The sequence below is a fragment of the Ascaphus truei genome, chromosome 6, assembly GCF_040206685.1.
Source record: "Ascaphus truei isolate aAscTru1 chromosome 6, aAscTru1.hap1, whole genome shotgun sequence".
Lineage (NCBI taxonomy): Eukaryota > Metazoa > Chordata > Amphibia > Anura > Ascaphidae > Ascaphus > Ascaphus truei.
This window is the reverse complement of record NC_134488.1, coordinates 33,825,325-33,838,434: the sequence shown is the minus strand read 5'-3', so window position 1 is coordinate 33,838,434 and position 13,110 is coordinate 33,825,325. Positions and strand designations below refer to the sequence as shown.

At 58.5% G+C, this 13,110-nt stretch overlaps 1 protein-coding gene across 1 annotated transcript in view; it reads right to left on the bottom strand.

The window, feature by feature from the left end:
* Positions 1–13,110, bottom strand: part of ARID1A (AT-rich interaction domain 1A) — a 178,921-nt gene that overhangs the window by 129,835 nt on the left and 35,976 nt on the right.

Sequence of the window (13,110 nt, the reverse complement as noted above, 5' to 3'; positions counted from 1 at the left end):
CCACACACACACACAGTTGCGTGTCCACCCACACACACACAGCTGCGTGTCCACACACACAGCTGCGTGTCCACACACACACACACACACAGCTGCGTGTCCACACACACACACACACACAGCTGCGTGTCCACACACACACACAGCTGCGTGTCCACACACACACACACACACAGCTGCGTGTCCACACACACACACAGTTGCGTGTCCACCCACACACACACAGCTGCGTGTCCACCCACACAGCTGCGTGTCCACCCACACAGCTGCGTGTCCACACACACACACGCAGCTGCGTGTCCACACACACACGCAGCTGCGTGTCCACACACACACGCAGCTGCGTGTCCACACACACACGCAGCTGCGTGTCCACACACACACGCAGCTGCGTGTCCACACACACACACAGCTGCGTGTCCACACACACACACACACAGCTGCGTGTCCACACACACACACACACAGCTGCGTGTCCACACACACACAGCTGCGTGTCCACACACACACAGCTGCGTGTCCACACACACACAGCTGCGTGTCCACACACACACACACACAGCTGCGTGTCCACACACACAGCTGCGTGTCCACACACACAGCTGCGTGTCCACACACACAGCTGCGTGTCCACACACACAGCTGCGTGTCCACACACACACAGCTGCGTGTCCACACACACACAGCTGCGTGTCCACACACACACAGCTGCGTGTCCACACACACACAGCTGCGTGTCCACACACACACAGCTGCGTGTCCACACACACACAGCTGCGTGTCCACACACACACAGCTGCGTGTCCACACACACACAGCTGCGTGTCCACACACACACAGCTGCGTGTCCACACACACAGCTGCGTGTCCACACACACACACAGCTGCGTGTCCACACACACACACACAGCTGCGTGTCCACACACACACAGCTGCGTGTCCAAACACACACACAGCTGCGTGTCCACACACACACACACCCACAGCTGCGTGTGTCCACACACACACCCCCAGAGCTGCGTGTCCACACACACACACCCACAGCTGCGTGTGTCCACACACACACACACACACGTGCCCACACACACAGCTGCGTGTCCACACACACACACACACACACAGCTGCATGTCCACACACACACACACACACACACACACATACACAGCTGCGTGTCCACACACACACACACACACACACACACACACACAGCTGCGTGTCCACACACACACACCCAGCTGCGTGTCCACACACACACACACACACACACACACACACACAGCTGCGTGTCCACACACACACAGCTGCGTGTGCACACACACACACAGCTGCGTGTCCACACACACACACAGCTGCGTGTCCACACACACACACAGCTGCGTGTCCACACACACACACAGCTGCGTGTCCACACACACACACAGCTGCGTGTCCACACACACACACAGCTGCGTGTCCACACACACACACAGCTGCGTGTCCACACACACACACAGCTGCGTGTCCACACACACACACAGCTGCGTGTCCACACACACACACAGCTGCGTGTCCACGCACACACACACAGCTGCGTGTCCACACACACACACAGCTGCGTGTCCACACACACACACAGCTGCGTGTCCACACACACACAGCTGCGTGTCCACACACACACAGCTGCGTGTCCACACACACACAGCTGCGTGTCCACACACACACAGCTGCGTGTCCACACACACACACACAGCTGCGTGTCCACACACACACACAGCTGCGTGTCCACCCACACACACACAGCTGCGTGTCCACCCACACACACACAGCTGCGTGTCCACACACACACACACAGCTGCATGTCCACACACACACACAGCTGCGTGTCCACACACACACACACAGCTGCGTGTCCACACACACACACACAGCTGCATGTCCACACACACACACAGCTGCATGTCCACACACACACACAGCTGCATGTCCACACACACACACACAAACAGCTGCGTGTCCACACACACACACACTGTTGCGTGTCCACCCACACAGCTGCGTGTCCACACACACACACACCCACAGCTGCGTGTCCACACACACGTGTCCACCCACACAGCTGCGTGTCCACACACACACACACCCACAGCTGCGTGTGTCCACACACACGTGTCCACACACACAGCTGCGTGTCCACACACACACACACACACAGCTGCGTGTCCACACACACACACAGCGTGTCCACACACACACACACAGCTGCGTGTCCACACACACACACACAGCTGCATGTCCACACACACACACAGCTGCGTGTCCACACACACACACACAGCTGCGTGTCCACACACACACACACAGCTGCATGTCCACACACACACACAGCTGCATGTCCACACACACACACAGCTGCATGTCCACACACACACACACAAACAACTGCGTGTCCACACACACACACACTGTTGCGTGTCCACCCACACAGCTGCGTGTCCACACACACACCCACAGCTGCGTGTGTCCACACACACGTGTCCACCCACACAGCTGCGTGTCCACACACACACACACCCACAGCTGCGTGTGTCCACACACACGTGTCCACACACACAGCTGCGTGTCCACACACACACACACACAGCTGCGTGTCCACACACACACACACAGCTGCGTGTCCACACACACACGCAGCTGCGTGTCCACACACACACACAGCTGCGTGTCCACACACACACACAGCTGCGTGTCCACACACACACACACAGCTGCGTGTCCACACACACACACACACAGCTGCGTGTCCACACACACACACACACAGCTGCGTGTCCACACACACACAGCTGCGTGTCCACACACACACAGCTGCGTGTCCACACACACACAGCTGCGTGTCCACACACACACACACACAGCTGCGTGTCCACACACACACACAGCTGCGTGTCCACCCACACACACACAGCTGCGTGTCCACCCACACACACACAGCTGCGTGTCCACACACACACACACAGCTGCGTGTCCACACACACACACAGCTGCATGTCCACACACACACACAGCTGCATGTCCACACACACACACACACACAGCTGCGTGTCCACACACACACACAGTTGCGTGTCCACCCACACAGCTGCGTGTCCACACACACACACACACCCACAGCTGCGTGTGTCCACACACACACACGTGTCCACACACACAGCTGCGTGTCCACACACACACACACACACACACACAGCTGCGTGTCCACACACACACACACAGCGTGTCCACACACACACACACAGCTGCGTGTCCACACACACAGCTGCGTGTCCACACACACAGCTGCGTGTCCACACACACAGCTGCGTGTCCACACACACACACACACAGCTGCGTGTCCACACACACACACACACAGCTGCGTGTCCACACACACACACACACAGCTGCGTGTCCACACACACACACACACACAGCTGCGTGTCCACACACACACACAGCTGCGTGTCCACACACACACACACACACAGCTGCGTGTCCACACACACACACAGTTGCGTGTCCACCCACACACACACAGCTGCGTGTCCACACACACAGCTGCGTGTCCACACACACACACACACACAGCTGCGTGTCCACACACACACACAGCTGCGTGTCCACACACACACACAGCTGCGTGTCCACACACACACACAGTTGCGTGTCCACCCACACACACACAGCTGCGTGTCCACCCACACAGCTGCGTGTCCACCCACACAGCTGCGTGTCTACCCGCACAGCTGCGTGTCCACCCACCCAGCTGCGTGTCCACCCACACAGCTGCGTGTCCACCCACACAGCTGCGTGTCCACACACACACAATGCTGCGTGTCCACACACACACGCAGCTGCGTGTCCACACACACACAATGCTGCGTGTCCACACACACACGCAGCTGCGTGTCCACACACACACACAGCTGCGTGTCCACACACACACACAGCTGCGTGTCCACACACACAGCTGCGTGTCCACACACACACACACAGCTGCGTGTCCACACACACACACACACAGCTGCGTGTCCACACACACACACAGCTGCGTGTCCACACACACACAGCTGCGTGTCCACACACACACAGCTGCGTGTCCACACACACACAGCTGCGTGTCCACACACACACAGCTGCGTGTCCACACACACACACACACAGCTGCGTGTCCACACACACACACAGCTGCGTGTCCACCCACACACACACAGCTGCGTGTCCACACACACACACACAGCTGCATGTCCACACACACACACACACACACAGCTGCGTGTCCACCCACACACACAGTTGCGTGTCCACCCACACAGCTGCGTGTCCACACACACACACACACCCACAGCTGCGTGTGTCCACACACACACACACACGTGTCCACACACACAGCTGCGTGTCCACACACACACACACACACAGCTGCGTGTCCACACACACACACAGCTGCGTGTCCACACACACACAAAGCTGCGTGTCCACACACACACACAGCTGCGTGTCCACACACACACACAGCTGCGTGTCCACACACACACACAGCTGCGTGTCCACACACACACACAGCTGCGTGTCCACACACACACACAGCTGCGTGTCCACACACACACACAGCTGCGTGTCCACACACACACACAGCTGCGTGTCCACACACACACACAGCTGCGTGTCCACACACACACACAGCTGCGTGTCCACACACACACACAGCTGCGTGTCCACACACACACACACAGCTGCGTGTCCACACACACACACAGCTGCGTGTCCACACACACACACACACAGCTGCGTGTCCACACACACACACAGCTGCGTGTCCACACACACACACAGCTGCGTGTCCACACACACACACACACACACACACACACACACACACACACACACACACACACACACACACACACACACACACAGCTGCGTGTCCACCCACACAGCTGCGTGTCCACCCACACAGCTGCGTGTCCACCCACACAGCTGCGTGTCCACACACACAGCTGCGTGTCCACACACACAGCTGCGTGTCCACACACACACACAATGCTGCGTGTCCACACACACACAATGCTGCGTGTCCCCACACACAGCTGCGTGTCCACACACACACAATGCTGCGTGTCCACACACACACAATGCTGCGTGTCCACACACACACAATGCTGCGTGTCCACACACACACAATGCTGCGTGTCCACACACACACAATGCTGCGTGTCCACACACACAATGCTGCGTGTCCACACACACACGCAGCTGCGTGTCCACACACACACGCAGCTGCGTGTCCACACACACACGCAGCTGCGTGTCCACACACACACGCAGCTGCGTGTCCACACACACACGCAGCTGCGTGTCCACACACACACGCAGCTGCGTGTCCACACACACACGCAGCTGCGTGTCCACACACACACGCAGCTGCGTGTCCACACACACACGCAGCTGCGTGTCCACACACGCAGCTGAGTGTCCACACACACAGCTGCGTGTCCACACACACAGCTGCGTGTCCACACACACAGCTGCGTGTCCACACACACACACACACACACAGCTGCGTGTCCACACACACACACAGCTGCGTGTCCACACACACACACACACACAGCTGCGTGTCCACACACACACACAGTTGCGTGTCCACCCACACACACACAGCTGCGTGTCCACACACACAGCTGCGTGTCCACACACACACACACACACAGCTGCGTGTCCACACACACACACACACAGCTGCGTGTCCACACACACACACAGCTGCGTGTCCACACACACACACACACACAGCTGCGTGTCCACACACACACACAGTTGCGTGTCCACCCACACACACACAGCTGCGTGTCCACCCACACAGCTGCGTGTCCACCCACACAGCTGCGTGTCCACACACACACACGCAGCTGCGTGTCCACACACACACGCAGCTGCGTGTCCACACACACACGCAGCTGCGTGTCCACACACACACGCAGCTGCGTGTCCACACACACACACAGCTGCGTGTCCACACACACACACACACAGCTGCGTGTCCACACACACACACACACAGCTGCGTGTCCACACACACACAGCTGCGTGTCCACACACACACAGCTGCGTGTCCACACACACACAGCTGCGTGTCCACACACACACACACACAGCTGCGTGTCCACACACACAGCTGCGTGTCCACACACACAGCTGCGTGTCCACACACACAGCTGCGTGTCCACACACACAGCTGCGTGTCCACACACACACAGCTGCGTGTCCACACACACACAGCTGCGTGTCCACACACACACAGCTGCGTGTCCACACACACACAGCTGCGTGTCCACACACACACAGCTGCGTGTCCACACACACACAGCTGCGTGTCCACACACACACAGCTGCGTGTCCACACACACACAGCTGCGTGTCCACACACACACAGCTGCGTGTCCACACACACAGCTGCGTGTCCACACACACACACAGCTGCGTGTCCACACACACACACACAGCTGCGTGTCCACACACACACAGCTGCGTGTCCAAACACACACACAGCTGCGTGTCCACACACACACACACCCACAGCTGCGTGTGTCCACACACACACCCCCAGAGCTGCGTGTCCACACACACACACCCACAGCTGCGTGTGTCCACACACACACACACACACGTGCCCACACACACAGCTGCGTGTCCACACACACACACACACACACAGCTGCATGTCCACACACACACACACACACACACACACATACACAGCTGCGTGTCCACACACACACACACACACACACACACACACACAGCTGCGTGTCCACACACACACACCCAGCTGCGTGTCCACACACACACACACACACACACACACACAGCTGCGTGTCCACACACACACAGCTGCGTGTGCACACACACACACAGCTGCGTGTCCACACACACACACAGCTGCGTGTCCACACACACACACAGCTGCGTGTCCACACACACACACAGCTGCGTGTCCACACACACACACAGCTGCGTGTCCACACACACACACAGCTGCGTGTCCACACACACACACAGCTGCGTGTCCACACACACACACAGCTGCGTGTCCACACACACACACAGCTGCGTGTCCACACACACACACAGCTGCGTGTCCACGCACACACACACAGCTGCGTGTCCACACACACACACAGCTGCGTGTCCACACACACACACAGCTGCGTGTCCACACACACACAGCTGCGTGTCCACACACACACAGCTGCGTGTCCACACACACACAGCTGCGTGTCCACACACACACAGCTGCGTGTCCACACACACACACACAGCTGCGTGTCCACACACACACACAGCTGCGTGTCCACCCACACACACACAGCTGCGTGTCCACCCACACACACACAGCTGCGTGTCCACACACACACACACAGCTGCATGTCCACACACACACACAGCTGCGTGTCCACACACACACACACAGCTGCGTGTCCACACACACACACACAGCTGCATGTCCACACACACACACAGCTGCATGTCCACACACACACACAGCTGCATGTCCACACACACACACACAAACAGCTGCGTGTCCACACACACACACACTGTTGCGTGTCCACCCACACAGCTGCGTGTCCACACACACACACACCCACAGCTGCGTGTCCACACACACGTGTCCACCCACACAGCTGCGTGTCCACACACACACACACCCACAGCTGCGTGTGTCCACACACACGTGTCCACACACACAGCTGCGTGTCCACACACACACACACACACAGCTGCGTGTCCACACACACACACAGCGTGTCCACACACACACACACAGCTGCGTGTCCACACACACACACACAGCTGCATGTCCACACACACACACAGCTGCGTGTCCACACACACACACACAGCTGCGTGTCCACACACACACACACAGCTGCATGTCCACACACACACACAGCTGCATGTCCACACACACACACAGCTGCATGTCCACACACACACACACAAACAACTGCGTGTCCACACACACACACACTGTTGCGTGTCCACCCACACAGCTGCGTGTCCACACACACACCCACAGCTGCGTGTGTCCACACACACGTGTCCACCCACACAGCTGCGTGTCCACACACACACACACCCACAGCTGCGTGTGTCCACACACACGTGTCCACACACACAGCTGCGTGTCCACACACACACACACACAGCTGCGTGTCCACACACACACACACAGCTGCGTGTCCACACACACACGCAGCTGCGTGTCCACACACACACACAGCTGCGTGTCCACACACACACACAGCTGCGTGTCCACACACACACACACAGCTGCGTGTCCACACACACACACACACAGCTGCGTGTCCACACACACACACACACAGCTGCGTGTCCACACACACACAGCTGCGTGTCCACACACACACAGCTGCGTGTCCACACACACACAGCTGCGTGTCCACACACACACACACACAGCTGCGTGTCCACACACACACACAGCTGCGTGTCCACCCACACACACACAGCTGCGTGTCCACCCACACACACACAGCTGCGTGTCCACACACACACACACAGCTGCGTGTCCACACACACACACAGCTGCATGTCCACACACACACACAGCTGCATGTCCACACACACACACACACACAGCTGCGTGTCCACACACACACACAGTTGCGTGTCCACCCACACAGCTGCGTGTCCACACACACACACACACCCACAGCTGCGTGTGTCCACACACACACACGTGTCCACACACACAGCTGCGTGTCCACACACACACACACACACACACAGCTGCGTGTCCACACACACACACACAGCGTGTCCACACACACACACACAGCTGCGTGTCCACACACACACGCAGCTGCGTGTCCACACAAACACGCAGCTGCGTGTCCACACACACGCAGCTGCGTGTCCACACACACACGCAGCAGCGTGTCCACACACACACGCAGCTGCGTGTCCACACACACACGCAGCTGCGTGTCCACACACACACGCAGCTGCGTGTCCACACACACACACGCAGCTGCGTGTCCACACACACACACGCAGCTGCGTGTCCACACACACACGCAGCTGCGTGTCCACACACACACGCAGCTGCGTGTCCACACACACACGCAGCTGCGTGTCCACACACACGCAGCTGCGTGTCCACACACACGCAGCTGCGTGTCCACACACACGCAGCTGCGTGTCCACACACACGCAGCTGCGTGTCCACACACACGCAGCTGCGTGTCCACACACACGCAGCTGCGTGTCCACACACACACACACACACGCAGCTGCGTGTCCACACACACACACACACGCAGCTGCGTGTACACACACACACACACGCAGCTGCGTGTCCACACACACACACACGCATGTGCGTGTCCACACACACGCAGCTGCGTGTCCACACACACACACACGCAGCTGCGTGTCCACACACACAAACGCAGCTGCGTGTCCACACACACACACACAGCTGCGTGTCCACACACACACGCAGCTGCGTGTCCACACACACACAATGCTGCGTGTCCACACACACACAATGCTGCGTGTCCACACACACACAATGCTGCGTGTCCACACACACACGCAGCTGCGTGTCCACACACACACTATCACGCAGCTGCGTCCACACACACACAGCCGCGTGTGTCCACACACACACACCCACAGCTGCGTGTGTCCACACACACACACCCACAGCTGCGTGTGTCCACACACACACACCCACAGCTGCGTGTGTCCACACACACACACCCACAGCTGCGTGTGTCCACACACACACACCCACAGCTGCGTGTGTCCACACACACACACCCAAAGCTGCGTGTCCACACACACACACCCACAGCTGCGTGTCCACACACACACAGCTGCGTGTCCACACACACACACAGCGGCGTGTCCACACACACACACAGCGGCGTGTCCAAACACACACACAGCTGCGTGTCCACACACACACACAGCTGCGTGTCCACACACACACACAGCTGCGTGTGTCCACACACACACACACAGTTGCGTGTGTCCACGTACACACACACCCACAGCTGCGTGTGTCCACACACACACCCCCAGAGCTGCGTGTGTCCACACACACACACCCACAGCTGCGTGTGTCCACACATACACACGTGTCCACACCCACAGCTGCGTGTCCACACACACACACAGCTGCGTGTCCACACACACACAGCTGCGTGTCCACACACACGCAGCTGCGTGTCCACACACACGCAGCTGCGTGTCCACACACACACACACACACACGCAGCTGCGTGTCCACACACACACACACACACGCAGCTGCGTGTACACACACACACACACGCAGCTGCGTGTCCACACACACACACACGCATGTGCGTGTCCACACACACGCAGCTGCGTGTCCACACACACACACGCAGCTGCGTGTCCACACACACAAACGCAGCTGCGTGTCCACACACACACACACAGCTGCGTGTCCACACACACACGCAGCTGCGTGTCCACACACACACAATGCTGCGTGTCCACACACACACAATGCTGCGTGTCCACACACACACACAGCTGCGTGTCCACACACACACAGCTGCGTGTCCACACACACACAGCTGCGTGTCCACACACACACAGCTGCGTGTCCACACACACACAGCTGCGTGTCCACACACACACAGCTGCGTGTCCACACACACACAGCTGCGTGTCCACACACACACAGCTGCGTGTCCACACACACACAGCTGCGTGCCCACACACACACAGCTGCGTGCCCACACACACACAGCTGCGTGCCCACACACACACACACAGATGCGTGTCCACACACACACACACACAGCTGAGTGTCCACACACACACACACAGCTGCGTGTCCACACACACTCACACACAGCTGCGTGTCCACACACACACAGCTGTGTGTCCACACACACTCACACACAGCTGCGTGTCCACACACACACACACAGCTGAGTGTCCACACACACAGCTGCGTGTCCACACACACACACACACACAGCTGCGTGTCCACACACACACAGCTGCGTGTCCACACACACACACACAGCTGCGTGTCCACACACACACACACAGCAGCGTGTCCACACACACACACACACAGCTGCGTGTCCACACACACACACAGCTGCGTGTCCACACACACACACAGCTGCGTGTCCACACACACACACAGCTGCGTGTCCACACACACACACACACACAGCTGCGTGTCCACACACACACACACAGCTGCGTGTCCACACACACACACAGCTGCGTGTCCACACACACACAGCTGCGTGTCCACACACACACAGCTGCGTGTACACACACACACAGCTGCATGTGTCCACACACACACACACACAGCTGCATGTGTCCACACACCCACCCACCCACAGCTGCGTGTGTCCACACACACACACACACACACACACAGTTGCGTGTGTCCACACACACACACACCCACAGCTACGTGTCCACACACACACCCACCCACAGCTGCGTGTATCCACACACACACCCACAGCTGCGTGTGTCCACACACACCCACCCACAGCTGCATGTTCACACACACACACCCACAGCTGCGTGTGTCCACGCACACACACCCACAGCTGCGTGTGTCCACGCACACACACAGCTGCGTGTGTCCACGCACACACCCCCAGAGCTGCGTGTGTCCACACACACACACACACACCCACACCCACAGCTGCGTGTGTCCACACACACGTGTCCACACACACACACACACACACAGCTGCGTGTCCACACACACACACAGCTGCGTGTCCACACACACACAGCTGCGTGTCCACACACACACACACAGCTGCGTGTCCACACACACACACACAGCTGCGTGTCCACACACACACACACAGCTGCGTGTCCACACACACACACACAGCTGCGTGTCCACACACACACACACAGCTGCGTGTCCACACACACACACACAGCTGCGTGTCCACACACACACACACAGCTGCGTGTCCACACACACACACACAGCTGCGTGTCCACACACACACACACAGCTGCGTGTCCACACACACACACACAGCTGCGTGTCCACACACACACACACAGCTGCGTGTCCACACACACACACACAGCTGCGTGTCCACACACACACACACAGCTGCGTGTCCACACACACACACACACACAGCTGCGTGTCCACACACACACACACACACAGCTGCGTGTCCACACACACACACACACACAGCTGCGTGTCCACACACACACACACACACAGCTGCGTGTCCACACACACACACAGCTGCGTGTCCACACACACACACAGCTGCGTGTCCACACACACACACAGCTGCGTGTCCACACACACACACAGCTGCGTGTCCACACACACAGCTGCGTGTCCACACACACACACAGCTGCGTGTCCACACACACACACAGCTGCGTGTCCACACACACACACAGCTGCGTGTCCACACACACACACAGCTGCGTGTCCACACACACACACAGCTGCGTGTCCACACACACACAGCTGCGTGTCCACACACACACAGCTGCGTGTCCACACACACACAGCTGCGTGTCCACACACACACAGCTGCGTGTCCACACACACACAGCTGCGTGTCCACACACACACAGCTGCGTGTCCACACACACACAGCTGCGTGTCCACACACACACAGCTGCGTGTCCACACACACACAGCTGCGTGTCCACACACACACAGCTGCGTGTCCACACACACACAGCTGCGTGTCCACACACACACAGCTGCGTGTCCACACACACACAGCTGCGTGTCCACACACACACAGCTGCGTGTCCACACACACACAGCTGCGTGTCCACACACACACAGCTGCGTGTCCACACACACACAGCTGCGTGTCCACACACACACAGCTGCGTGTCCACACACACACCGCTGCGTGTCCACACACACACCGCTGCGTGTCCACACACACACACACAGCTGCGTGTCCACACACACACACACACAGCTGCGTGTCCACACACACACACAGCTGCGTGTCCACACACACACAGCTGCGTGTCCACACACACAC